This window comes from Callithrix jacchus, chromosome 16, assembly GCF_049354715.1.
Source record: "Callithrix jacchus isolate 240 chromosome 16, calJac240_pri, whole genome shotgun sequence".
Lineage (NCBI taxonomy): Eukaryota > Metazoa > Chordata > Mammalia > Primates > Cebidae > Callithrix > Callithrix jacchus.
Window position 1 is genome coordinate 17,906,634 of NC_133517.1, and position 27,723 is coordinate 17,934,356.

The 27,723-nt window shown below is 38.5% G+C and overlaps 1 long non-coding RNA gene across 1 annotated transcript; it reads left to right on the forward strand.

Moving 5' to 3' along the window:
- The first annotated feature begins 950 nt into the window (after positions 1 to 950).
- On the forward strand, positions 951 to 24,092 carry LOC144579700 (uncharacterized). Its single transcript, XR_013527861.1, has 3 exons — positions 951 to 1,308; positions 1,423 to 1,515; positions 20,250 to 24,092. It is a non-coding gene; the product is annotated as an uncharacterized LOC144579700 (long non-coding RNA).
- The last annotated feature ends 3,631 nt before the right edge of the window (positions 24,093 to 27,723 follow it).

The following is a 27,723-nucleotide window of genomic DNA, read 5'->3' on the forward strand; positions in this document are numbered from 1 at the left end:
TCCCGGCCTTTCTGCATCTTCCTTTCACTCTTGCTTCGCTAAGATCGAGCTCCTCTCAAACATCCTAGCTTAGGAAGTTTTGCTCAGGCTTTTTCTTCTAGGGAAACTGGACATACAAATTATTATTATTCGAAAAGACACTGGAAAATGAGGGGAAAAAGAGCTAAATGACTTTTTTTTTTGTATTACCACTTTGATACTATACTTTTTTGAGATGGAGTCTCAGGCTGTTTCCCAGGCTGGAGCTCAGTGGCACAATCTTGGCTTACTGCAACCTCCGGCTCCCGAGTTCAAGCAATTCTCCAGCATCAGCCTCCTGAATAGCTGGGATTACAGGCGCCCACCACCATGACCAGCTAATTTTTTGTATTTGTAGTAGAGACAGGGTTTCCCCATGTTGGCCAGGCTGGTCTCGAACTTCTGACCTCAAGTGTTCTGCCCACCTTGACCTCCCAAAGTGCTGGGATTACAGGCATGAGCCACTGCACCCGGCCCTACACTCATTATTTTAACATGGCTAAATATATTGCAAAGGAGGCCAAAGATCCTAATTCAAACTCATGTTAACTTTGTATCAACAAAAAGCTTTGAGGTTTGTACAGCTCAGCTCACAAAGGCTTTTTAAATTTCCATAAGCACTATAGATATACTTTGTGCATGTAACTGGGATACCTTCAGCAGTGGCAAAGAGGGAGAAAACAAAATCCTTTCAGGAGATGGAAAAAAAGGTAGATATGCTGAATGATGATTAGGTGCTAGGGTAGACTACTTTCTATCTGCTAAATTTCTTTTTTAACTCTTGCTCTAACAAGATATGTAATTATAAGCAGAAAATGGAAGTAGTATATCTTATATAAACTAATAAAGAAAATATATTAAGTATTTAAAAACACAACTGTAATACATTTTGCAAATGGCTTTTAGGTTCCTTGCATAGGTAGTTTGTTTATTTATAGTTTATGGCTGAAAAGTATACTTAGGAAGAAATGAAAATCCTTTATAATGTTTGTCCTGAAAACTTAAATCTTTTTAATCATGTGTACAATTAGGGCAGGCAAAACAATTTTTGTGTTATGCCCTTGAATAGTTCTTGCTCACCAGTCATTTAAATTGTGTAGCTTTAACTTCAGTTCCTGTCATCACACATTAGGATGAAGATGTGTGATGGATCTACCCAAGCAAGGCACTGTAGAACATGTCGCACTGTTCTGCCACTGAGCAGATGAGAAGCTGGGTATTCATCCACCACTGTCCAACTGTCATTGACTGAATGCTGTTTCCAGAAGGACTCACTCTCTTACTTTGCATGTGAGCACAGAGTGTTCCCATGTCAATATCAAATTCCACTATTTCTCAAACCCTATCATCCTATCATTCTGGTGGGTGTGCTCCGTATTTCTGAAAAAGCCCTTTCTTTCCAAGGGCTTTTTTCAGGATCTTCTGTGAGCTCAGCTTCTCCGGCTGGAAGTGCCAGGGAATTACATCACCATATTCCTTCTTTTGCTGGCGCTGCTGGTAAGTTCCCTACCTCCTTCTGTAAGACACTTTAAAGTTTGCAGGCATTTGTTGACCCTGTTGCTAATCAAAATATGCTTTGTTTTCTGGTGCAAACACTTTATAGTCTTGTTAAATTAAGTTTGGCCTAAAGCTGTGTCCTTACAGATTTTAAATTTATAAACATTATTCTGTAGGTAGTGGACTGTAACTTAACTAGGTATGGAAACAGTCGGTAACCTACTCTTGTACCAGTCAGCGAGTTTCAGCCAATCAAAGGTAGCCAACTGTTGCAGCTAGGTTCAAGTAAGTCAAACACTGAGCTGTAATCAATCCAGTTGTTTTTATACCTCTCCTCTGCTTTCTGCAGATTATTTTCCTGTTCTTATCACAAATCCCCTCCAACCATGTGGCAGTGCAGAGTCTCTCTAAACCTATTATGATTCTGGGGGGCTGCCTGATTTGCAAATCATTTCATAATAGATGGTATCAAAAGTGGAACCTGAAGTGGGACATCTAGCAACCCCCTGGAGCATCGAATGACCAGACATAGGACCCACCAGGCCCAGAGTGTTCATTGTTCTCACAAATTGACTTGGGATTGTGGGTACGTTTTCTCTTAAATTCTGAAGCTCCCTGAATTTCTGTTTTGAGTTCTTCCTTTATAGGTGTTCTTGGGTGTAGACAAGGCTATTTGGGATCCAGAACGACTGAGGAAGACAGGAAGGGTACCTGTAGTTATAGTTTCAAAATTCTTTTCAGTAATCTAAAATGTTAAAGTCATCTTATGTTAAAGTAAGTAATACATAATCATAAAACAGCTGAGTCATTTTTAGATAAGTTAAAATACTTAGCATTATTAAACATAAATATAGGCTAATATACTTTGTTATCTTATTTTCACATAATATGGAACAGCTACATACATTTAGCTTTGTTAAACAAAAAAATTGAGAAACATATCTTTCAAAAATTATAAAGTGGTTTTTATCTTCAAATAGCGATGTAAAATAATAAAAAGTTGCTTACTTCCTAGAGTTTTCATGAGCAATTAGAGATACTAAGAGTTAAAGTTGTAGTTATTATATGTAATTAAAACTACTAGATATAAAGGAAACAATTCTGAATACAGAGTATATAAAAATGGCAAGATATATTTTTTGGTAAGAAAAGTTATAAAGGCATAAAAATGTGCATTTGTCAAGAACATATAATTCTGTCCAGTTTAGAAGTTACTTAAAAGTCATTTCAAATTAAAAGAATAAAATATATAAAGGTAGACTTAATAAATATAAAAAGTTGGAAATTATCTCAATTATGAGCATTTTAAAATAGTTTCCACAGTTAATTCCTTAGCTTTGATGCATTTCCAGTATATTGTGGAAGCATTCAAATGTATTTTATATTTCCTTCAATGAATTCTCCAGTTTTCGAATTTCTATTTAATTCTTTTAAAGAAATCTGCCTGTTTGGTTAATTTTCTATTTATATCTTAAATTATTATTTTGACTTCTTTGTATTGGTTTTCAGAATTTTCTTGAATCTCATTGGGCTTCTCAAAAATCAATATTTTGAATTCTTTAGCTAGGATTCTGAAAATTCCCCTTTGATTAAAGTTTATCGCTGGAAAATTTTTGTGTTTCTTTGGAGGTGTCATATTTCCTCATTTCTTGTTTCCTGTGTCCTTACATCGACATTTGCACATCTGGTAAGACTTTCCTGGAGATACATTTCAGTGTTAGTTGGGTGGCATACTTCGCTTTGATTCTGGGTGCATACAATAGTGTAGTCTCTGATTTCTTTGACTGTAAACAGTGTTAGTGCTGCCTGCGATTTCCTCAGTGGGTTGGGTGGCAGTTTTAGTGAAGGCTGTGGTAAAGCTGTGCTGGGGACTGTGATGCCAGGTGGGCCAGTCTGGAGGCCAGTGGTGGCAGTGGTTGGCTGGGTGTGCGTATCTTTGAGTCCCAGGGCAGGGTGTTCTGGTACCTGTGTTGATAGCTACCAGCAGGCTGATTCCGGGGCTTCCAGGTGACTTGCTTCAATTCCAGCAGTGGCAGCAGTAGACTGAGCAGGGGGCCAAGTTTTCAGGCCCTTGGAAGCCAGCGTGGCATGGACAATGTCTGTAGTAGTGGTGAGATGATTCTCTGGCTCTGCAGCAGTGTGCACTGATGTTGGTGGTGACTTGGATGAGCTCAGCGGCCCAAGCTCACAAGCAGAACCGTCTGGTAGGTACCAGCTGAGTTGGAAGCTACTGGATGGTTAGGATCAACAACCTCAGGCCACTGGGAAGAGTGCTCAGGTGCCCAAGTTGGTGGCTTGGGCAATCCCCAGGACTCTGGGCTGTGTACTCCATTTGGGAAGGGTGGGGGGCAAGGCCGGGCTGGGCAGGCTTGTGCTGAGGCCCCCAGTGATGAGAACAGGCACTGGTCATGGTGGCTGAGGATGGGGAAATCCTCAGGTCCCAGACAGAGCACTTGGGTGAGGGGCTGTGGCAGCTGCACTGAAGCCCTGCCACTGGAGAGGGTGGAGCTGTCCTCAGCCACCCTCTCCAGTCCAGCAGGTGGAAAATGCACATCCCGCTCACACTCTGATCTAGGCAGGGTTTGCTCTCCAGCTTCAGCGGGGGTATCCTGAGCCTAGCTCACACTCCCACTCCAGCTGCAGGAGGCCTCACCCAATTGGTGAGCAAGTCCCAAAGGCAACTTGTGCTCCACTTGTATCCTGGCCTCTGTCCTGGCAGTGCTCACTTACCAGAACCAGCAGTTGCAGCCCATGCCTTGTTCTGGTTATGGGAGTATTTCCACCTTGCTCTCCAGACCCAGCAGTGACAGCCTGAGTTTCCATAGCCCCTCAGTTCCAGAGCTGCTGGGCTCTCAGACTGTGTGCAGCATGCCAAAGTCTAGGATTGAAAATGGTGCTTTTCAGTAGCCACTTACGTCTCAGAAAGGGTGTGGGATCCAGCATAAGCTCTCTCTCTGGAGCAATTCCATCCCATGTTTTCCCAGTAGCTCCCTATGTTAGATTCAGGGGTTGGGAGGGTTGAGGGGTTCTCCTGTGGCCAGGATTGCACGATTCCACCATGGAGATGTGAGCTGTTGGAAGACTCTCACTCAGCTTTCCCCTGAATTGGGAAATCACTCCTGTCTCCCAGTCAATTCTAACCAGGTAAGCTACCTGTCTCCTTTCTCCTTCCCCACTTTTCATGTTTCTTGTAACTTCTCTGTTGAATTCCACCATTCTCTCTTGCTAATGTATTTGAAGTGTGACTGTCTATACACTACTTTGGCTCTTCTAAGTGGAGGAAGTGGGCATGAAATGCTTTTGTTCAGGCATCTTGAAGCCTCAATTCTTTAAACACCCTCAATTGTGCTGTAGAAGGTTATTTATTGTTATCAAAAGTTTGACAGGAAATCTCAGAAGAGAATTTACTTTTACCTTTACAGATTATTTATCTTTTCTTTATGCTTTCTTTGTGTAGACTGAGTTTCTGAATATATCATTTTATGTTACCCTGAAGAAAATTTTTTAAAGATATTTTTTAAAAGTAGATTTAGGTTCAGAGCAAAATGAGGCAGCAAGGACAGAATTCCCATATATCCTTCATTTCTACACATACACAGCCTCCCCACTACCAATATCCTGGTCTAATGTGGTATATTTGTTACTGTCAGTGACGTTTTGTTGACTTTCACCAGTCAGTATCACCAAAAGTTCACAGTTTACATTAGAGATTATTCTGGGATTGTACACTTTATATGTTATAAAGTGTATGTATCCACTATTATGGTGTCATGCAGAATAGTTTCACTCTAAATATCCTCTGTGCTCTCCCTATTATGTCTCCCTTTCCCTAGCCCCTTGCAATCACTTATATTTTTACTGTTGCCACAGTTTTGCCTTTTCCAGAGTGTCATATAGTTGAAACCATACTGTATGTAGCTTTTGTAGATTGATGTCTTTCACTTAGTAATATGCAATTTCATTTCTTCTATGTCTGTTCATAGGTTGACAGTCATTTCATTTTAGCACTAAATAATATTTCATTGTCTCAATGTATCAGAGTTAACTCACTCATTCCCCTGCTAAAGGACATTGTAGGAGCCAAAGAAAACTTCCCCTCCACTCTCTGAAGGTTCACTGAAAAATCAACTCACAAAAGGAGATTATTAGGAAAAATGGAATCAAATATATTAACATGCACATAAGGGAGAACCACAGAGTGTTACCGCAAACCCCAATGGGGTTCAGAAACTTATACACCATCTTGAGGTTAGAGAAAGAATAGGGTCTTGGATTATAGCAAAACAGGTTATGGTGGCAAAAAGGTTATGGGAGGTGGGGAAAGAAAAGGCCTGGCTAGCAAAGGTGAATTTGTTATGTAAATACAGTATCACAGGTGGCAGTCCTCAGAAAGAATAAATGGTAAATATTTCTTTCAGACCCTTAAAGGTGTCAGACTCTCAGTTCATCATTCCTAGATCCTGATAAGGGAAGGCCTCAGGGAAAGCAAGGCTGCCTCAATGTTGATCTCTACAATGCACATCTCCCCTGCAAAAGACAGCTTTTCATCTCTTCTTGTACCTTCAGCCCTTCTGAATAGCTATCTTCAAGGAAATATATTTTAGGGTGAAATATTTGAATTTTCTTTTTTGGGTTGCTTCCCAGTTTTGACAGTTATGAATAAAACTGCTATAAACATCCATGTGCAGGCTTGGAGTCAGACACACATTTTCAGCTCCTTTGTGATCAATATCCAAAAGCATGGTTGCTTTTGCAACCAGGGGAGTGTACCCAGCTCCCAGAGCTCATACGTTCTTGGCCTCTCTAACCCGAAGAATAGGGAAAGGGGCCCGGAGGCGTGGTGAGTTTGCCTTCGAATAAATATCGTGGACCCAAAGAGTTTTGCAGAGAGAAAAAAGACAACTCCCATGCTGTTATGGGAGGGGACCCCAGAAAGGGAAATCCATTTAGGTGGGAGCAGCTGAAGAGTTAACCCTTGAGTTATTCCCACCCCATTCATGTTCTCATCCAATCAGAGGAGTTCTTTCAAACTTCCTCCGAAGTGATTGACCTTTGACTCTGATACCGGATTGGCTACTTATTCTACAATCCTCCGTTACAGAGCCCCCACCTCCCAGAGCTTTTGGCAGGAATTTGGGACAAAAGAGCCCCACCTGTCTTTCCCTACCTGGCCCATGTTTGGAAAAACCAACAAAAAACTTTACATTTTAAACCCCTCTGGTCTCTGGATGGAGGCATGGAGCAAGGAAATTCTTGCATTTGAAACCCCTCCCCTAGTGGACCTGGAAAGAGAAGTTTTTTTTTAAAACACAGCCCCTCACTTTATCTAATATGAAGAGTAAGTTTAGTTTTGAAAAAAACTGTAGACCTGTTACAGTATGTTCCTAGCCAACAGACAGAATAGACTCCCTGTGGCTAACTGAGGTGGTCAAAATTAAAACAGAATGAGGCGGCCATGTCTGGGTGAGGAAGCTGTTATGTATTCTGTGCTCACAGAAAGATGTTGTAAACATGTCACAGGACCTCCCGTTCCACAATCAAGCCAAACCAGTTTTTGCTGGCAGTGCTGAGATTGACTACAGGTGGAAGTTCCCCAACTGACCACAAACAGACCACCTGAAATCAGCCAATTAAGAGAGACTAGTGATTTGAGGCTTAAAGGTCCTCCAATCAAGATTCTGTTCTCACTCCCCTGATTCCTCTCTCCTGCACTGCAAGTTTTGCCTTTATCATCACTACTCTAACCTCACCCCCTCATGGAAGGCTTTCATTTTACAGTGGAGGCTGTATATCCCCAATCCACAATTTTTTTTTAAGAAAATAAAACTCTTTTTTTTTTTCCCTTCAGATCCCATGGTTCTTTTGTTAACACTGCCTTTCAAAGTGGCTGCACCATTTTGCATTCCCACCAGCAATGAACGAGAATACTTGTTGCTCCAAATCCTTGCCAGCATGTGGTATCCTCAGTGTCCTGGATTTTTGCCATTATAATGGATATGTAGTATCTCATTGTTGCATTACCTCTCTACTTACATTACCCATTTGTCCTTGCATTTTGTCTACTTCTTCCATTAGAGTCCTCAGCATATTAATTATAATTAGTTATCTTACATTCCCTGTTTGATAAATCCAAAATCTGTGTCCTATCTGAATCTAATTCTGTTGCTTACTTTGTCTTTTCAGACTTTTTTTTAATGCCCTTAATATGTCTTGCAATTTTTTTTTGAAAGCCGGACATGATGTATGACCTAATGAGAACTGAGGTGAATAGGCCTATCCTGTGAGGTTTTATGTCAATCTGTTAGGGGATGTGATGGATTTAATGTTTGCTGTTGCCATAGGTGTCAGAGATTTCAATTTTCTATAGTGTCCTTGTTTTCTATCTCCTTGGTTTTCTTTAGTTTTCCCTAAAATCTCTTTATAAGTAGCATACTAATGGAAATCAAAATATTTAACCTCAAGATATATTTCTTTGACATATTTTGAGATGACTGTTCATATGGCTGGCAAACAGAAGTTACCCTGCAAAGCTGTGTTTTATGGGGGAGATTTGCCTCTATCATCTATAGAGAATCAGCATTGATGCAGCCAGGCTTTCTCTGAGGCCCTTGTTCATCTAGTTCTAGGAAAGATTAAGTGAGAGTCTAACACCTTTAAAATTATGAAAAAAAACATTTCCCATCTATTCTCTCTGAGGGCTGCTGCCTGTGAGATTTCCATCAATATAAAAAGATGACCTTTGCTAGCCAGGTCTGCTGTTTCTGCTCCATAACCTGTGTTGCTACTATATCCTAATTTACCACCATCACCTATTTATGGCCATGTGCTAAGCCCACATTTCTTCTGTAATTCCAAGATGGTAAACAAATTTCTGTAACCCACTGGGACATTGGGGTAATCACTCTGTGGTTCTCCCTGTACATGTTAATACATTTGTGTGCCGTTTCTCCTACAAATTTGCCTTTTTGTAAGTTGATTTTTCAGTGATCTTTCAGAGGGTAGCTTCTAAGCTGAAATCCCCTGATATTATACTGGAGCCTTATTGATGTGGTAGTAGGGTGTGAGGGGAGGGTAAGCGTTTTATAAATCTGTGAGTAAATTCAGTCTTTCAGTGTGCCTGTGTCCCTGGGCTGCATACCTTGAGAAATAAAAGTACAATTCTAAGCCCCTAATGGACTGAATGCATCATCTCTGGCCAAGGGGACCTGAGAGTAATCTTGAAAACAGTTCTTGGCCATAACAGAATGGGAGGAGTCAGACCCACCCTGTTACACCTCCTCCCACACTAAACATGATTAGGATCAGGCTTTCTTCCCTAAGGGCCTAACAGAAACCAGCCCTTGCCAAAGACTCCACCTCTGATATCAGCCAACCACCTATGATGCCCCTCCTTTTTTGCCTGATTAGAAACCACTGACCACAGAGTCATTCTGGCCAGACTACAGAGTGCACAGTGAGGACTTTCACATCCTCTGCTTCACCTTTTGATGTCAGATGCCTGGAAACACCCTTGAATCATGCTATTGGCACTAGGTTTTGTACCTGGGACCCATGAAGGAGTATCAAGCTTAACTTCACATGTGCATGTTTCCCCTTTTATAAGTCTTCATGACCCCTATAGCTTATCAAATACGTATATTTGAACACCCCACTCAGCATATATTCCCGTCCCCTTACTCCTCCCTAGAACTATTTGTTTCTGGCTTCTGGCCAGAGGCTATGCTTTCCAACCTGTCAGAATGGCTACCCTGCAGGCTGCAGCCCTTTATGAGAAATACAGCTGTCCTTTCAAAGTTTATGAACCTTGTCATTCTTCCGTTGATAACTTCACAAGTCTTAGTTTCTTTCCTCCTTAAGTGAGACAGAAAGGCTGGAATCTGTAGGAATTGGGTTATTTCCCTTCTTCCTCTCAGATGAGGCTTTAGTAAAGTTTGTCTGCATGGGTCAGTCTTTGTTACAGAAAAGGCTCTAGAAATATTCCAAAGCGGTCATTTTCTTGCCTTCTTCCTGCCAGAAACATGAAGGGTTTTTCTTTGCTCTTCAGCATGAGAACATGGTGGGGTTCCTGGAGGTAAAACTCTTGAAAAAGGGGAGCCCCTAAGGCTCTAGATACCAGGACTTTCTCCTCATACTAGTGTACATTTTACTTCTAACACTTCCTCAAGTTATTGCTTAAGTGTTTCTACCAGGTTGCAGCTCTAATGGCATTTGAACCAGAAAAGCTAATCTTGACTGCACTTTCCTATATGCAATTGTCTCTTCAGGTTTCGGACTGCCAGATTTCCCTGTGACCTGAAGAAAAAAAGAAACTTCTATTTGAGGAATACATGTCCTTTAATGGTCAGGCCCAGCGAGAGATTAAAATGAGACAGCAATCATACTTTACTCCCCCACTTGAGTTATGTAATCATCTCTTGAAACTGATTGCTATTGCCCCACGTAACTATAAATTAACCTAATAGGCTGGGAGTGGTGGCTCATGCCTGTAATCCCAGCACTTTGGGAGGCCAAGGTGGGCGGATCACCTGAGGTGATGAGTTTGAGACCAGCCTGCCCAACATGGTGAAACCATGTCTTTACTCAAAATACAGAAATTAGCCAGGTGTGGTGGTGCGCACCTGTATTCTCAGCTACTTGGGAGACTGAGTCGGGAGAATAGGTAGAACGTGGGAGGCGGTGATTGCATTGAGCCAAGATCACACCACTGCACTCTAGCCTGGGTGACAGAGTGAGATTCCATCTCAAAAATAAAACAAAATAAAAAATAAAAATAAATTAATCTAATAATGCCATACAGGACACTAAAAGCCACACCCTATTGCTTAATAATGTATACCCAATCACTAATCAATGTTATTTCTATAAACCAATGAGAATTCCTGGCAGATAATCTTGTATGAGCCCACTCACTCTCTTTTTTTTTTTTTTTTTTTTTTTTTTTTTTTTTTTTTTTTTTTTGCCTTTAAAAATCCATTGGTTACTGCTGCTAATAGGAGTGTATATTCAGGGAAACTTGAATCTATGTTCTTTGGTTGCAATTGCCAAACTTGGCCCAAATAAATTTCTTCTTATATTAATTTTGCCTCAGTCTCTTCTTTTGTAAACCCAAAATAAAATTAAAAGCCCCCTAACCAACTGAATGGCTCCTTCCTCTTGGCCGAAGATATTCCAAAGTAAACCTGGAAAACTAATTCAGGCCACAGTGGCATGAAGAGGTTGGACATGACTCATTGCACTCTCCTCCCTTTAGAATTCCGGCACAATTAACCAGCATTAACAATAAAACAGAGATCTTCAGAGTCACAAAACAGACTCTTTGTAGCACAAAATACCAAATTTCAACCTGGCTCTAATTCAGCATCATATGATTGATAGCAGGCTCCGAAAGAAATGGAAGTATTTTACTCTAAAATATGTTTCTTTGACATATTTTGAAACAGCACTGCAAAGCTGTCTCTTGTGGGGAATGTCTACATCCTATAGAGAATCTCCCTTTAACAATCTCTTCAGAGAATACGTGGGTCAAAAAAAAAAGAAAAAGAAAAAGAGAATCTTCCTTTGTTTTCAGATCCTTTCTCGATGCAAGAGAGATTAAACTAAGAGTCACCTTTTTAGGTCTGATAAGAGACATATATTATCTATTCTCTCTGAAGCCTGCAAACAGGAGACTCCATTGAAATAATAAAAACTACGTCTCCACAACCCCTTATCTTAACCCAGAAACTCCTTCCTATTGATTTTAGGTCTTTAGATTATATTTTAACTCTTTCAATCAATTGCCAATCAGAAAAATCTTTGAATCCACCTATGACCTGGAGGTACCTTTCCACCCCGCTTCAAGTTTTCCTGCCTTCCTGACCAAACCCATGTACATCTTCCATGAACAGATTGATATCTGCCTATAACTTCTGTCCTCCTGAAATGTATAAAATCAAGCTATAACCCAACCACCTTGGGCACCTGTTCTCAGGACCGCTTGAGACTGTGCCCTAGGATTTGGTCACTCATAGTTGACTCAGAATAAATACCTTCAAATATTTTACCCTTTTTCATCAACACCTTTTAGATTGACACATCTGGTAAAAGTCAGCAGGATTCAGAGTGAACCCCCAACACTCTGAATGCGGCATTTGGTACCAGCATGACCACTGTCTGCAGAAGTCCCAACAGGTGTTGCTAGTCAGTTCTCCTGAATTTTGACCTCTCACCTTTTGGTCTTAGTTGGTCTTACTTGGTCTCATTTGTACCTTTTATTTGGGATGTTTTTCAAATTCCCTCTTTAAGACTGAGGGGTTCTGCCTCTGTCTTTAGACAGTTCATTTGGGTTAACATCTCGAACATGTCTAGTCCCTAGTTTCTGTTGAAATTCATCCGTGCAAGCTCCCAGGCGTGAGCCACCACCCCCGGCGTGGACAGATTCAAGTCTAAAGCTATACCTTCTTTTGCATTAAACTTCCTGATCTTTTGTACATATGTGTACATATGTATGTTACATGCTATATCTACATATATATATTTCTACACATATATATTGTCTACACATGGTAGCAAATTAACTTAAATTTAAATGAGTACTCATAAATTAGTCTTATAAGTTAATGTGACTTTAGTAATTTTTGGTAAATAAAAATAAGTTTAAAATGATTGGTAAAATAAAATAAAACCATACTCAAAATTTAATTTAGACATTTTTGCTAGAGTCTATCGGCCATACAGGTTTAAAACTGCTAGATATAAGAGAAACAAGCCTTTACACAGAATGTACAAAGAAAGAAAAATTCAAAGACAATTGTAAAGAGAATGTAATTTTTCCTTGACATGACAGATAACTTTCTGTGGTCAAAATAGTAAGGGGGGAAAGGAATGAAAAGTTTTGTCCTAAAAGTAAAATGATAGGACAACATTAAAGGTTTAAGCAAGTTGTGGAAGGTTTGTGGAAGATTGATTTTTGTGAAATGAATTTTATGTGTAATCAAGTTGGCAAAAATTAAAAGGGAATTATTTAGTTTTCCTAAAAATTGAACACTAACAGCAAATGCACACTAATGTAGGGCTAGAATCTGGACCCCTGTGTTGGAATAACCTGATATTTAATAGAAAATTATAATGTATTATAAAAGATTTATGGAAATATTATTTTCTGTAGAGACAGGCTCTCCCTATGTTGCTCAAACTAGTCTCAAACTCCTGGACTCAAGTGATATTTTCTCCTTGACCTTCCAAATATCAGGATTGCAGTGTGAGCCACTATTCCTGGCCTCACATAGACATTTTTCCATTAAAAATATATAATAACAGAAATGAAAACTAAATGGATGGGCTAAACAGCAGAATAGGGAGGACAGAGGGAAAAAAACAAAGAAATAGAAGATAGAACAATAGACATTACACAATCTGAATAGGGAAATTAGACTGAAAAAAAAATGAACAGAACCTCAGAAACTGTGATACTAAAACAAAAGGTGTAACTTATGTATAATTGAAGTTCTGGAAGGAGAGGAGCAAAATTGCAAAGGTGATAAAATACGTGTAGAAATGATGGCCGAAAACTTCCAAAATTTGACAAAAGCCAAATACTGTAGATTCAAGAAGCTGAGTGCATATCAAATAAGATAAACTCACAGAATCCACAAAAACACATTAGCTTCTGAAAAATAAGAACAGAGAAATAATTTTCAAATCAGCAAGAGAGAAAAAACACGGCAGAAAATAACTCAAATGGCGTAAGATTTCTTATCAGAAACTATGAAGGTCAGGAGGCTGTGACACAACATTTTTCAAATGCTGAAAGAAAAGAACCTTCAGTCCAGAATCCAACATTAAGTGGCGCTACCCTTAAAGGATGAAGGGGACACCAATGCATTCTCAGATAAAGAAAAAACAAGAGAATTTATCATCAGGAGACATGTCCTAAAAGAATGGCTAAAGAAAATTCTCTAAACAGAGAGGAAATAATCTCATGAATCATTTAAAAATGTAAATAAAAACCGCAAGGAGATAACGCCACATACTTACCAGACTCATTTAAACAAAAGTGAATGACAAAACCAAGTGCTAGTAAGCATGCAGAGGAACTAGATTACACATCTACTGCTTGTAGAAATGTAAAAATAATACAGCTACTCTGGTAATGATTTTGACAGTTTCTTAAGTAACCAAACATGGAGATACCATATGACGCAGCAATTACAGCTCTTAGCATTCATCCTGGAGAAATTAAAGGTTATGATCACAGAGATCACACAGAAACAAAAGCTTACAGCAGGTTTATTTGTAAAAGCCGAAAGTAGAAATGACCCAGATGTCCTTCAGCTTGTGAATTGTTAAATAATCAGTGGTTTGCATGGAGTACTATCCAATAATAAAAAGGAATTAAGTATTGACACATGCAAAATTTGAATGAAGTGCTACAGAATTATTCTGACTAAAAAGTCATTCCGAATGGTTACATACTCTGTAATTTAATACATTATTATTTTAATTAACATTTTAATATAAAATCCATAAAACACAAAATTCACTCATTTAAGTATTGAATTCAGTGGTTTTGGTATAGCACAGAGATGTGTAACCATCACCAAAATCTAAATTTAGATTAGTTTCATTCCTCTGGAAAAAACCTTTTTAGCCATTAGAAGTCACTCTCCTTTTCCCCTCCCAGCCTCTGAAAACCACAAATATGCTTTCTGTCTCTATGAATTTACCTATTCTGTATAAGTCATGTAAATTGAATCATATGCATGTCCTTTCGTGGCTGGCTTCTTTTACTTAATATAATGTTTTCAAGGTTCATCCCTTTTGCAGAATGTATCCATATTCCATTGAAAATTTTTGCCAAATAATACTCCATTTTATGAATATACTACATATTGTTTATCCGTTTATCAGTTGATGGACATTTAAATTCTTTTTACTTTTTGGCTGCTATGAATATTTGTGTACAAGTTGCTATGAACATTTGTGTGCAAAATTTTGCGTGGATGTATTATTTCATTTCCCTTGGGCATACAATGAGGAATTTCTTGGTAATATGGTAACAGTATACTCTACTTTTTAAGGAATTGCCAAGCTGTTTTCTAATGCGGCTGCACTATTTACACATGAAAATCCAGTCAAGTGGGACAATGCAAACCAAATTTTAAAATATCTTCTTCAGTGGCCCCTCTACATCCCACAAATCTGCACTCACTCATTGTACTTCACCTAACAAGATCCCAGCTCTTCTCCCCAGCACTTCTGCTTGCTGCTTGGCTCACACTCATTGGTTTAGTTGAATAGCTCTACTCATTCCTTTATCATTATCCACCATAGAATCTTACCCATCCTTCAGGATTCACATGAAATATTATTTTATTACCATAAAACCTCATTTTCTTGTCCTCAGATTTTGATGTGATCTTTCAGACATTTATCTTTTTAAGGATTATTCACATTTTTCTTATGTGACATTTTACACAAATATATTTTTCTTCTATACCCACAGAAAATTGCTAGACTAGACTCTAAGCTTCAAGAAGGCACAGTTTATGGATTTGTTTAGTATTTCACACAATAGTAATAACAGGCAGTCAGCAAAGATCTAAAAAATACTGCTGCCACCTGGCCTCCTCTGTTTTAACTCTCTGGAGAACATGTCCTGTTATCTGCTTTTTCCTTATTGATTGTTCTGTTGAAGGACTGCGTTCCACCACCAGAGTGTAGACATCATTAGAATAGAGACCTTGTCTGTCTTTTTCATTGCTATGTGCCACTACCTAGAACACCCTAGGTGCTCAATCAAAACGTGGTCAGTGAATAAATGAAGTTATAAACCTGTAGTTTCAGAAAGCAATAGCTTGTTCATACACTAACATAACTTTATTTTGTGGTTAATAATAACTTTGATAAGTAAGTTTCCTTAATTATCTGTGAGCTAGTATTCTCGTTTTTAGAGTTTACTGAATAAGTATACAGGAAATAGTATGCAAATTTAAAGACATTAATTTTTTAAATATAAAACTCAATTTATCTGTGGGAAGGTACAGCATTCCTCAGGACTAATTATTTTACAATGTGGCATTTTAAAGGTTTTTTTATCCTGATTTTGAAGTTCCTGAGATTGGACAACTCACTAATTATCTTTTAATGCTTCCTATTGCCTGATAAATTTTAAGAGGTTAATTACTAATATGCTCCATTATTATTCTTAAGGATAAGACATGATGAACGGAAATTTCTATGCAATTATTCCATTCTGGTGAGGTTAGAAGGTGGTAGGCAGATAAAGAAATCATCTTATCAAGCAAGAAAAGCACCATTTACTGAAAAAGGTCTGCTAAAGTTTTATCATGACTGAAAATATAAAAAGACACTTGAAATGGATAAATGCAGCTATTGCACACAATTGACATGGCTGTAGAGATGACAGAGTGAAGAGGTATTTGATCAGTCATTTGTCATAAAAGCTCAGGAAAAAAAAATGTCTACTTAAAAATATCCCTTTATTGCTTTCTCATTTTTTTGACTTGCTAAATTCAGAGTTAAATCATATTCATATGTTCTCAGTTTTAACTGCAACCATATTTCTAACATCACCCTTTTCTTGGCTAGAAAAATGACTCCATGTCACTTTCAATGCCTCTTTTTATGTTCATGTTTGACAGAGAGTGCACACATTTAGGGTCTGTGTAGTGGGGAAAGCTTAAAGTGGCAAGGCACATTTCACAGTTATTTTCCATTGGCAGGTGGCAAAAGACGGAGCTGTCAAACTCTAATCTCAGACGGAACTGAGCTTGAATCCTTACTCAGACAACACTAACCGTGTTCACGTAAACAATATAAACTCTGGTCTATAAAATTGGGGATAACAACAACACCAGTTCTGCATGGCTGTGGTGCGGAGGGTAGGAGACAGTGTATAGAGGTATAACACATGTGCTGTGTCCAGAATGTATTATCCACTTAATGTTCACACCAGCCCTAGAAGATCAGTACTGTTACTACTCCAGGTCTCAGAGGAAGATACTGAGGCACTGACCGGGACATAGTCAAGTCTTGGTCTACAAGGAGGATTTATATGTGTTACTTGACTAAAAATATACTAACACTCAGTGAGCATTATATTGACCCTGGAATTAGGTTGAATACATTACATGGGTTTCTAAATCAATCTTCACTTCATCCCTGTGCAGTGCTACTGTTGCTCCCATTTTTCAAATGAGAAAATTGAGGTTTAAGGGGATTAAGCTATATATCTGAAGTATTAGAGCTAGAAAGCACAAAAATCCGATCTACAAACCCGGGAGGTCTGATTTCAAGGACTGTAAAAGTAACCCATAGCACTGTATACTAATTCTAGGCCCTTGCTTCATATCTAAATGACTAAATTAGTAAAAGGGGATGGATTTGACAGAGAAGTAAGTCATGGAATAAGAAGGCAAGAGCATCCAGAGTGACTTTAACTCAACTGAGTACACATATATTAATCTTTGAATAACACTGTCATGCATTTTAGGAAAACAAAATAGTATCGCATGTAGTTAACCAGGACGCCTTCATTTTGTAACCTGGATGATTATTTTATTTACAACTAAGAAAGAGAGTGCTCCATATAGAGGGTGTGGTAGGAAACCCCACGTCAAGCTGAGGCAATGACTACATACTTGGTGTGAAGGCAAACAAGAAATAAACCTGACAAGCAGTAAAGGACAAGAGAAGTTGCCCGTTTAGATCTCAGCACTGGATGAGGGAGGGAAAACAAACCTCACCTAAAGATTTAAAGCTAGTACTTAGTCATCTTTGGGTTCTGAATATACACTGCAGGTTTAATCTAGATTGGTTTCAAATTGGTAGTTTCTGACAGAAGCAAACTCAAATACTGTCTACAATAACTCACTGCAATTCACGCCTATACTAACTTTATACTCCCATTTATTGTAAAGTGTATTCTGCTTTCAGAGATATTAAAATATGAATAAAACACACATAAGAATGGATGAAAGATGATACGAGATGCACTTCTCTAAAAGAGCTTAGAAGTGTCTGAGGTCATGTGATCGACAAGATAAAACACAAACTACACAAGCTATTATATCAAAGTGCAAACTTGGTTTTGAGATGTGTAGGGAGATGGTAATTCAAACTTGGTAAACTTCTGGGAAGAACAGTGAAGTGGGAAGTCTTCCTGGGAGGGCGAGATTTGATCTAGACCTTGATACCTGGATTGGGTTGCAATGGGGGAGGGAAAGAGGGACTACATATACCAAGTAAGGTGTGGAGTCAGGTTTAATGACAATATTTTTAGACTGGAGAAAGTGAGTAGACCATTCCAGCTGAAATGAAGAGCTTGTATTGGGTAGCAGTGGCAGGTAAATTTAGAAAATCCTACTGAGAAGACATAATAGAAGGCTCTTAAGGAAATGCCACGCTAAGGAATTAGGAATGGAAATGATATTCATTTAATCATTCAATTAGCTACCTGACCAATCCTTAGCCAGCCAACAAACATTAAGCTGTATATGCCAGATGCTGCACTGGGAACTAAGGATAAAATGGTGAATAACACAGAATTTTGCCCTGTACATTACAGTATTTTAGTTGAACAGACAAATATTGATTTAGCTTCAATTTATTAAACAGCTATTTTTTTCCAGATACTATATAGGTAATTTATGTTGTATATTACATTTCAAAACAAAAGTATATCTATATTAGAGATGAGAAACCTGAGGGTCAGAGGCACAGAGTTTTCCTGCACTTTTTAGTATCTCCATAAAGATGCATTGTGTTGCTTACAATAGATCCTTGATTACTCAAATTATGCAAGGACACAATTATAAAATACTCAAAATCCTGGAAAAAGACTTTGCAACTTTTTGAAAATAACCAGGAAACTCGTATCTTGGTATTAAGACAAATACATTGAATGATGAAACTTTAAGCCAATTAATATCCTCAATCTCTAAGGTGGAGTTTGCTCAGTTAATTTGGAAACTTAGCTGAGGCCTGGCAAAGCACTGATATAACCTATTATCTGCAGCAAATCATTAGTATGTATCATGAGTATCATTAAGTTAAAGCCACATAATTATAAATGGGGAGACAAATTTTACATTAATTTCGTGAAAGCTGTGGTGTGGATTCACATTCCTCCCAGTTCCACTTAAGGCAGAAATGTTATTTCCCTCATCGCTGATGGCACAAGGACTAGCAGCTCTCAGATGCAGTCCTGTCTCTGGGATTGTCATCCAATGAAAAGAGTGGCCTCACCCAAGATTGCGTCACCTTCCCAGGAGCAGCCCACATCAGTGACTAGTCCATGAGTGCTAAGAATAGCTTTTACCCTAGTCCCAATTCAGGATGACTCTGAAGGCTCATCTTCTCTGCAGGATAACTTCCAATTCTCTGTGGTAGGTAGAATGATGACCACCCAAAGATATCCCATATTCTAATCTCTTGAATCTGTGAATATATGAAGTTAAATTGAAAAGGGGAATTAAGGTTGCACATAGAATTAGGGCTGCTAATCAGCTGACTTCAAGATAGGGATATTATCCTAGATTATCTGTGTATACTCAATGTAATCACAAGAGTTCTTAAAAGTGAATGAGGGAATCAGAAGAGGAGGTAAGAGTGATAAAACCTGAGAGAGACTCAACCTGTCATCACTGAATTTGAAGATGGAGGAAAGTGAGAGGAACCAAGGAATGTGGGAAATCTCTAGAGGCTGGAAAATGCAAAGAAAGGGATTCTCTCCTAGTTTTCAGAAGGACACTGATCCTGGAAAACTTCAACTGGAAAACTCACTTCAGTGAGACCCATGTTGGACTTCTAAACTACAAGTAAGGTTAGAAATGAGTGCTATTTTAAGTTACAGTTTGTTGTAATCTGTTATGGCAGCAACAGAAAATTAATATATTCTCTCTCTAAGTTGGCTTCCTTCCTTCCCTGAGCAGTGTTGATTCTAAATGTATTTCCTAATCAACTTAGTACAGCAAATCTCTGCCTTAAAGTCTTGTTCATGTGGTATATAGCCTATGACAGAAACACATATTAGGCTCATATTTTTCTATTTAACTTATAGACCTCATGTTCACCTAACCATTGATAACACTGCTGAAACAAAGGCACAGTTTAGTTGTGAATTTGCTGTCTGATCCTTCAGGCTATGAGGGATCATAGTCAAGAGTGTGACTGGCATATATTGCAAATCACGTGAATCAGAGGCTGCTATGGTTTGAATGTTTGTGTCTTCAAAATTCATGTTGAAGCTCAAACCCCAATGTGATGGTATTAAAAGGAGTGGCTTGTAACAAGGACATCCAGGACTTGAATGCAGAGCTGGACCAAGTGGACCTAATACACATATACAGAACGCTCCACCCCAAGTCCACAGAATATACATTTTTCTCAGCACCACATTGCATATACTCTAAAATTGACCACATTGTTGGAAGCAAATCACTCCTCAGCAAATGCAAAAGATCAGAAATCATAACAAACAGTCTTTCAGACCACAGCACAGTCAGACTAGGACTCAGGATCAAGAAACACACACAAACCCACACCATCACTTGGAAACTGAACAACCTGTTTCTGAGTGTTGACTGGAAACTCTGTCTCAAAAAACAGAAATACTAGACTTCCATAAAATCAACCCAAATGCCCATCAATGACAGAATGGACAAAGAAAATGTGGTACATGTACACCATGGAATACTATGCAGCCATAAAAAATGAGTTTGTGTCCTTTGTAGGGGCTTGGATGAATCTGGAAACCATCATTCTCAGCAAACTAACACAAGAACAGAAAGCCAAACACCGAATGTTCTCACTCATTGGTGGGTGTTGAACAACGAGAACATGTGGACTCAAGAGAGGAGCATCACACACTGGGGGCAGTTGAGGAAGGTAGGGAGAGATGGAGGGGTGGGGAGGGAGGGGAGGGTGGGGAGGAATAACGTGGGGAGAAATGCCAGATATAGTATGCACCTAAAGTAAATAAATAAGTTAAAAAAAAAGGAGTGGCTAAAAGTCATGAGGGCGGAGCCTTCATGAATGGGATTGACTTATAAATGGGTTGGAGGGCACTGGCCAGGGCTTTTGTGCCCTTCTGTCTCTTCTGCCTTGTGTCAGCATTCAAGGCACCATCTTGGAAACAGGGACTGGGTCCTCATCAGATACCAAACCTGCTGGCATGTTGACCTTGGACTTCCTAGCCTCCAGGACCATGAGAAATAAATTTCTTATATCCGTGTATTGCCTGGTCTAAGGGATTTTGTTATAAGAACAGAAAAAGACTAAGGCATAGACCTAGGCCAGCTATGTCATGGAGACACAGGCCAGCACCATAGGCCATGTCAGCTAGGGGTCATTTTGGGGAAAATCTCAAGACATGTTTTAGGAACACAGTCCAGGAGACTGGTAGACAGAGGATTAAGAACTAAAGGACCTGGTCAGTAAATTTCATGTGTGAAGATACTGAGGCTGGTGTGTAAGAGGCAATTAGTAAATGTGACCTCCCTGTTTCTCCCCCCATGCAGATATTGGAAATACTTCTCTACCGCTCGGGAAACTTGTTCAGAGTACAATTCCCATAGCAGCAAGAAAAGAAATTTTTGTTTGTGGATACTTTAAAGTAAATAAAACTATTGTAGAAGGCAAAAGAAAAAACATGTCAAACATATTCTCTTTTCATTTAAAAACCAAAACAGAATAACAAGCTCCAGACGTATGTTTGACTGAAACTACCCAACTAAAGGGAAAACAAATGTGCTCGGCATTCCACCTGCCAAAGCAATGTATGATGTGCAGTGGAAGTGGGGGATAAAAGCTTTTATTAGTGTCACTGAGTCTGCACCCTGGGACCTGTGAGATGCAGGAAATACATTAGGCACAAAATGTGTTCATTTGAGCATTTTTCTTAAGATGTCCTCAGGTTTTTTCACGTTAGTCAATGTACAAAGCACACAGCCTTCTGCAGTACCTTGACCAGAATTATCCCAATACCAAATGGACGATGGTGATGACCTAACTAACTTAATCCATGTTGTGAATTGATCTTATGTTCAAATTATCCCAGCCCCTGAGAGTGAGACAGTGGCTGTGACATTTGCTCAAAGAGGTTCAGAGAGAGATTTCTGATGCACACTGGGCTTTCCTTCTCGGTGCTCCCTAATTAGTTTTAAACTCTTTGTTATGTACTGCATTTGTGATCTATATATCCATTACCTAATAGATTTAAAGCACCTTATCATGAGGGTCTGAGTCTGATGATTTTTTAAAAAAGCAATCTCCTATGTCACCTTGCACAGCAAATGCCTATTGAATGAAGAGGAACAGCAATTTGGGTTGAAAATGATCTAAATAAAAAGCACAATTCCGATGACGCTAGATATATTTGATGAAGCTGAGATGATATGATCACCTGCTCCCATGGGGAACTTCCTACAGGTCACCATCACCTCCTGTATTACCATTGCCTAGTGGTCCTGAAAGCGTACCTCACAGCTTTTGATGAGCGAGGGAGGAGGATTTTTTTCCAGTAAGAGCTCAATAATAGCTTTTATTATCATCTTCAGCTCAGAGGCAGGGAGGAGTGGAATACCATGGGAGGGCTGTAAGAGGCATGGCATGGGGGTCGGGGAAGTGGTAGGAGGGGGGATGGGGGGCAGCCGTGGGTGCCAGGGCAGGGCTCACTGACCTGTCCTAAGGCCCTGGCTGGGGTGAATATTTTGGGATTTTTAAAATAATTTGACTTTAATATGATATAAAAGTGATCACTAGAATAAAGGAGTCAGCAGAAATGTTAGTGATGGTGTACAATAAAATTCAACTTTATAGTCATTAATATCTGTATTTGTCTGCTCGAGGTACCATAACAAAATATTATAGATTACATGGTTTAAACAACAGAAATTTATTTTCTACAGTTCTGGAGGCTGTAAAGTCCAAGATCAAGATTCTGTCAGGGTCCAGTTCTTCTTTGAAGGGTACTCTTCTTTGCTTGAAGACTGCTTCCTTCCTGCTGTGTTCCCACATGGCTGAGAGAGAGTGAGCTCTGTGGTGACTCTTTTCAGAAGGCCACTAATTTTGTGGGATCAGGGTCTCACCCTCATGCCTCATTTAACCTTAATTACTTTCACAGAAGCTCCATCTCTAAATACAGAAGCAGTGAGGGTTACAGTTTTAGCATATGAATTTTGAAGGTACGTAACATTCATTTCAAAACATATCCACTAGGTTAATTTGGAAATATTTATTTATTGATACATAAAAATAATGTTGACTTGTGAAATATTTTATAATGTACAGAATTTCAAGAAGATTAGTAGCTATGACTAGTTGGCTATTGCTACAGATAGTTAAAAAATCATTTCACATTTTTACTGTACTTTTCAGTTTATAATGCTATTCCTCATATGTTATTTGAGTTTCATATTTTTATTTTCCTGTCTTAAGAATATAATGTGTCTTGCTTTTCACTCTAAACTATGTAACACAGAGACTTGTCCACTGCAGACACAAAAGAAATGTATACTATAATAAATTAACACCTTTCCATATAAATCAACACAATTAAGAATTTCCATTTTCTCCATCTATCAAGACTTTGGCACTGCAATAATTTTAGAAATAATGGGAGAACAGAAAACCCAGCTTAACACGTTCTCCTAGTTAATATATGTTGAAAGGCATTGGTGTTAAATGCATAGCCATATGGCATTGAATCCTATGTTTATTACAGATTAGATATGTGATCTTGAGCAAGTTGCATGACCTCTTTGAGCTTCAGCTTCTTTTACTTTAACTTAAGAATCATTCTATGTACAACATAATTCTAATAGTCAAGTCATGTCTAATGATAGACTTAACCTCTGTACATTTTAGTTATATAAGCTAACACAGTCTTATTTATTGTTTAAAATAAGTAAGTTGGTTTTGTTCTTGTGTGTGACATGAAGTATCCATGCTAATACAGAAATATCCTGAGTAGTTTTCATTATGAATAGATTTTCATCACTCAGAGATAAATAGAATATTTTAAGCCCACATCAACTTTTAGAGTTATTGTCTCACTGAACACATGTTTTTAGAAAAGATTGTAACAGTTTGGACAACCTTCTACTGTTGTATGCACTTATCAGTACTACCAAGTCAATAAAATCTTGGAGCTAAAATTCAGTTTTGCACAGTTTAATCTTAAGCCACTCTGCAGAACATGTGAAGAAAATAACAGAATGTTCTTGGGCATACATAAGTTTCTTAAAAGTACAAAAGATCTGAAAAAAAAAGCTAAAATTATAAATAAAGGTAAAAATCTTAATTCACCAAGGTATGTGGGATAAGAGGAAGCCTAACTGGATTTTGTCTTATTCTGGTTGAGCCCACTACATAGTTACCACACATATTCAACATTTCAAAGTTTTGGGAATGAAGGCAGCATACTAAATGAGTTTATATAAAAACGAAAGTGTCTGGGGGGGATGGAGGCAGCAAACCACCGTGGCATGTGTATACTTATGTAACAATCCTGCAACATCTGCACATGTACCCCAGAACTTAAAGCATAACTAAAACAAAACAAAACAAAACAAAAACAATTATTATATTTCTTAGTTTGCATAATAATAAAAACGAAAGTGTTAAAGAAAACATGATTGTATTTCTTAGATGTTGCATGGACTTTTGTAGTCTCTCACACCTATCGTACCCCACTTTCATTGTTCATAAACTTAGTTTTTGGAGACTGGACGAAATACACGTTCCACTAACACTTTGTTCACCACCTTTTCCATAAGATTTAGCATCACGATTTAGTGCCAATTACGGTTCTTTGCCACAAAACCCAGAAATGAACTCTGACTTGAGCAAGAGGGATTTGCCTGTGAGAAAGGATATTGGTGTGTGTTTGTAGGAGTGTGTGTGTGTGTGTGTGTGTGTGAGTGTGGTGATCGCATATGTGGAGTCTCATAGAATTAGTATGAAGTAACATACCAGGTTTGAAAACAGGAAGAAACCAATAGAGAAGCAGAAGGAAACATACAAACGTATAATGGGAAACAGGAAACAGGAAGCGCAATAACCGTCTGCAACCATTACTGGCCTGGGCCGGAATCCCAATTGTCTATAAAAATGATGAAATACCTCCAGCCTTCCCTTCTCGCCACCTAACGTGGTTAAGATGAAAATTCCCAGGAGGTAGAAATCATCTGGTCAAATGGTTGAACTTTGCAAGGAAAGAAAAGATCCGTTTTCTTTGGTTTGTGCTTAGAAAAGCAGACACTTCAAGTTACTCTTCCCAAAGGAAATTGGGGTAATATCGGAAAGGACCATGCCCACTTTATCCAGACAAAATGGCACAACTGGCAACTATATTATCTATAGTACAGTGATTCACAGTGATTCATTGCTCTTCATATAGACGTATGTTTTTAAAGGAGTAAGCAACATGATTACTGTCATTTGGTTTTGCATTTTAAGCTGGCCAAAAGATTAAAATGCTTCTAGAAATATACAACTTAAGTGTAAAATACCACTACTCTTCTAGGCAAAATTTTGGAAAAGAAGTTTCTTAGAGATAATATTTGTGATCATGCGGTGTAACTCTTTGGAATACAGTAGAAGGAAAAAGCTTGAAATTACAAGCATGAGTGCCATGTTCTGCCACTTAAAGAAACTGATCCTCATGAGTCTCATTTGAATAGTAAAGAAAAGTCATCCTAAGAGCAAAAGATTGACTTTCTGAATCCACTTTTAACAAGGTGGATGAAATCAGTTTATTCATTAAAAATGCTTGTATTGGAAATATCACACTGAGGAAAAAAAAATGAGGCAGCATATTTATTTCAAGTCTTCACAACGCTAGTTTTCTAGTCAGCGATGGTGGTTTGTTCCTCCCATGTACAATATATGGCATGATAAACTTGATTTCCAAGTTCCTTGCCTTTGCTATATTGATTGTTTGAAGTTAAGTGAAGAAGAAATATTTCATCCTTAGACTAAAAGCTCATGGACAAAAGCACTGGGGTCTGCTTCAATGGTAGCTAAGAGACACAAAAGAGATGATAGTTTGAGGAAGAGGAAAATGCATCATTATTCCTTGACTATGAGCACATATCCTTAACTCTGCAAAGAATACACATAGAAGAGAGCAATCACATGTTTCTATAATGCAGCCCTTTGTAAATATAATTCACTGGTGAAGTATTTAAATACTCAGTAGGTTCTGACAGTTTCATTCATCACAATAACATGCCTCACCATGTCGCTGCCTCAGACTGATAAATGCAAAATAAGTCATTCATTCAGTAGAATAAAAGAAGCCAGGGAAACTGTAACATGAAGTCACTCATGCCCTTTGATATAGCTTTGCAATATTAAATGGTAAACTATTGAATAATCCCAATTCTTTGTTTTCTGGATGGGATGAAACAGATGTTGGCCTCATGGATAGAGTCCCAAATGGCTGGGAAGACAGGGTGCTCATTATACTCTTACTTCTCCCTGTGAGATAAATTAAAGGCAAAGAGGGTCTCCTGGCATAGCACTCAACTGTGCTGCTTTGGTGGAAGGGTGATGAGGATATAGTGAAACTGTTCTCTTACTCTCTTCAATGTGTCTATTGATAGATTGGGATAGACACCTATGAGGTGCTGGCATCCCTCTACTGGCCTCCTATTCTCCCTCAGAAGTTCTCTCATCCTTGTATACTTGTTAAAATTTGTGTTCGTTGGAAAGATGAGAGCTGCAAACTTCTATTTTGCCATTTTGCCAGTTATTCCACTAGGTTTTAATTTTAGTAATTATTAAAATTTACACTATAAAGATATTTAAGGATATAATTTTATTCATTCATTCATTATTTAATTGGTCTTGTCTTTGCTGATTGAAAGGAAAAAGACAAACTCCATGACCACTGGAAGTTTAATTTCTAGTGAAGGAGGCAAAATTGAACAATAAAAGGAATGATATTATTTGTGATAGATATAAGTGTGATGAAGAAAAATAAAGCAATGTAAGGGGAGGTAAACCCTTGTGTGATTCTTGTCAGGGGAGGTCTCCCTAAGGAAAAGAAATTTGCTGGAAAAAGGCAGTAAGATAATGAGGGGGGAGAGTATCTCTGGTAAAGGGGAAAACTTTTGGAAGTCATTTGTATTTTGAAAGAACATAATAGTTTAACAGGACTCAGAAATGTCTGTGAACTACATAAATAAATGCTATTCAACACACAATAATTGTATCACCACCTCAACTTCCCCATAGACCAGCACCTTCTCTCATGCCATCTGTCACGAGAGGAAATGTGACTAACAGGAAGTATGAATACAATGAAACAGAGTTTTAAATCTAAAATAATTATAATATCTGACTCTTACAAATTTTACAAAAGCACATGGCCCCTCCCAACACCTTGAAAAGGGCCTGTGCAACATGGGGACCTGAAGCTTAAGCTTCATTTATTTTATGGTGAATCCTCTTTTAATCAAAGGTCACAGTTTGTTGTTTTCATCTTTTTCCAAGGTGAGGAAAAAATATCAGCAATTAAGTATATGGTGTGAATTAAAGGATTTTAACACTAACAATGGGAATTCTGACCAAGAATCTCCTAAAACACCAAGGCAGAGCCAGTGGGAAAAGATGACAATTCTATTTTGAACATGTTCATTTCCGGTTGTCTTATTAGATACCTAAATAAGGATACCCAACACGAGAGCTCAGGGAAGAGCTGAGCTTAGAGATGCATGCTTTGGAGTCAACAACTTATAGAGAGCATTCAAAACCAAATGCTGGATAAAATCACTTTCGGGCTTGAGTGTATTAAGAGAAGGGCAAAGGACCCAGGACTGAATTCTGTGACACGCTGACATTAAGTTATTTGTCTAAGATAGGAGCAACTGTGTTGCTTTTGTATGCTCACAGAAATGCAATAAAAACAAACAAAATAAATAGTACTTGAACACAGACCATGATTGTAGAAGCAATGGGCTTGGACTCGGTAGCAGAATGGTGTCCATTAGAAAAGTGGGAGAGCTGGCCTGAGAAAAAGACAAAGGAAGTTCGTCCATTATAAAAGGAGGGAAAAGTAGAGTGTGTAGGTATATAGTGCTCAGTATCGGCTGTGCAGGGTATAGTGAAGTGAAGGGAAGTATCAAAATATCAGAAACTCATTCTATTTCTACTAATTACGATTCTCTTTGGGCACAGGCATGTTGTGCCACATAACTATTA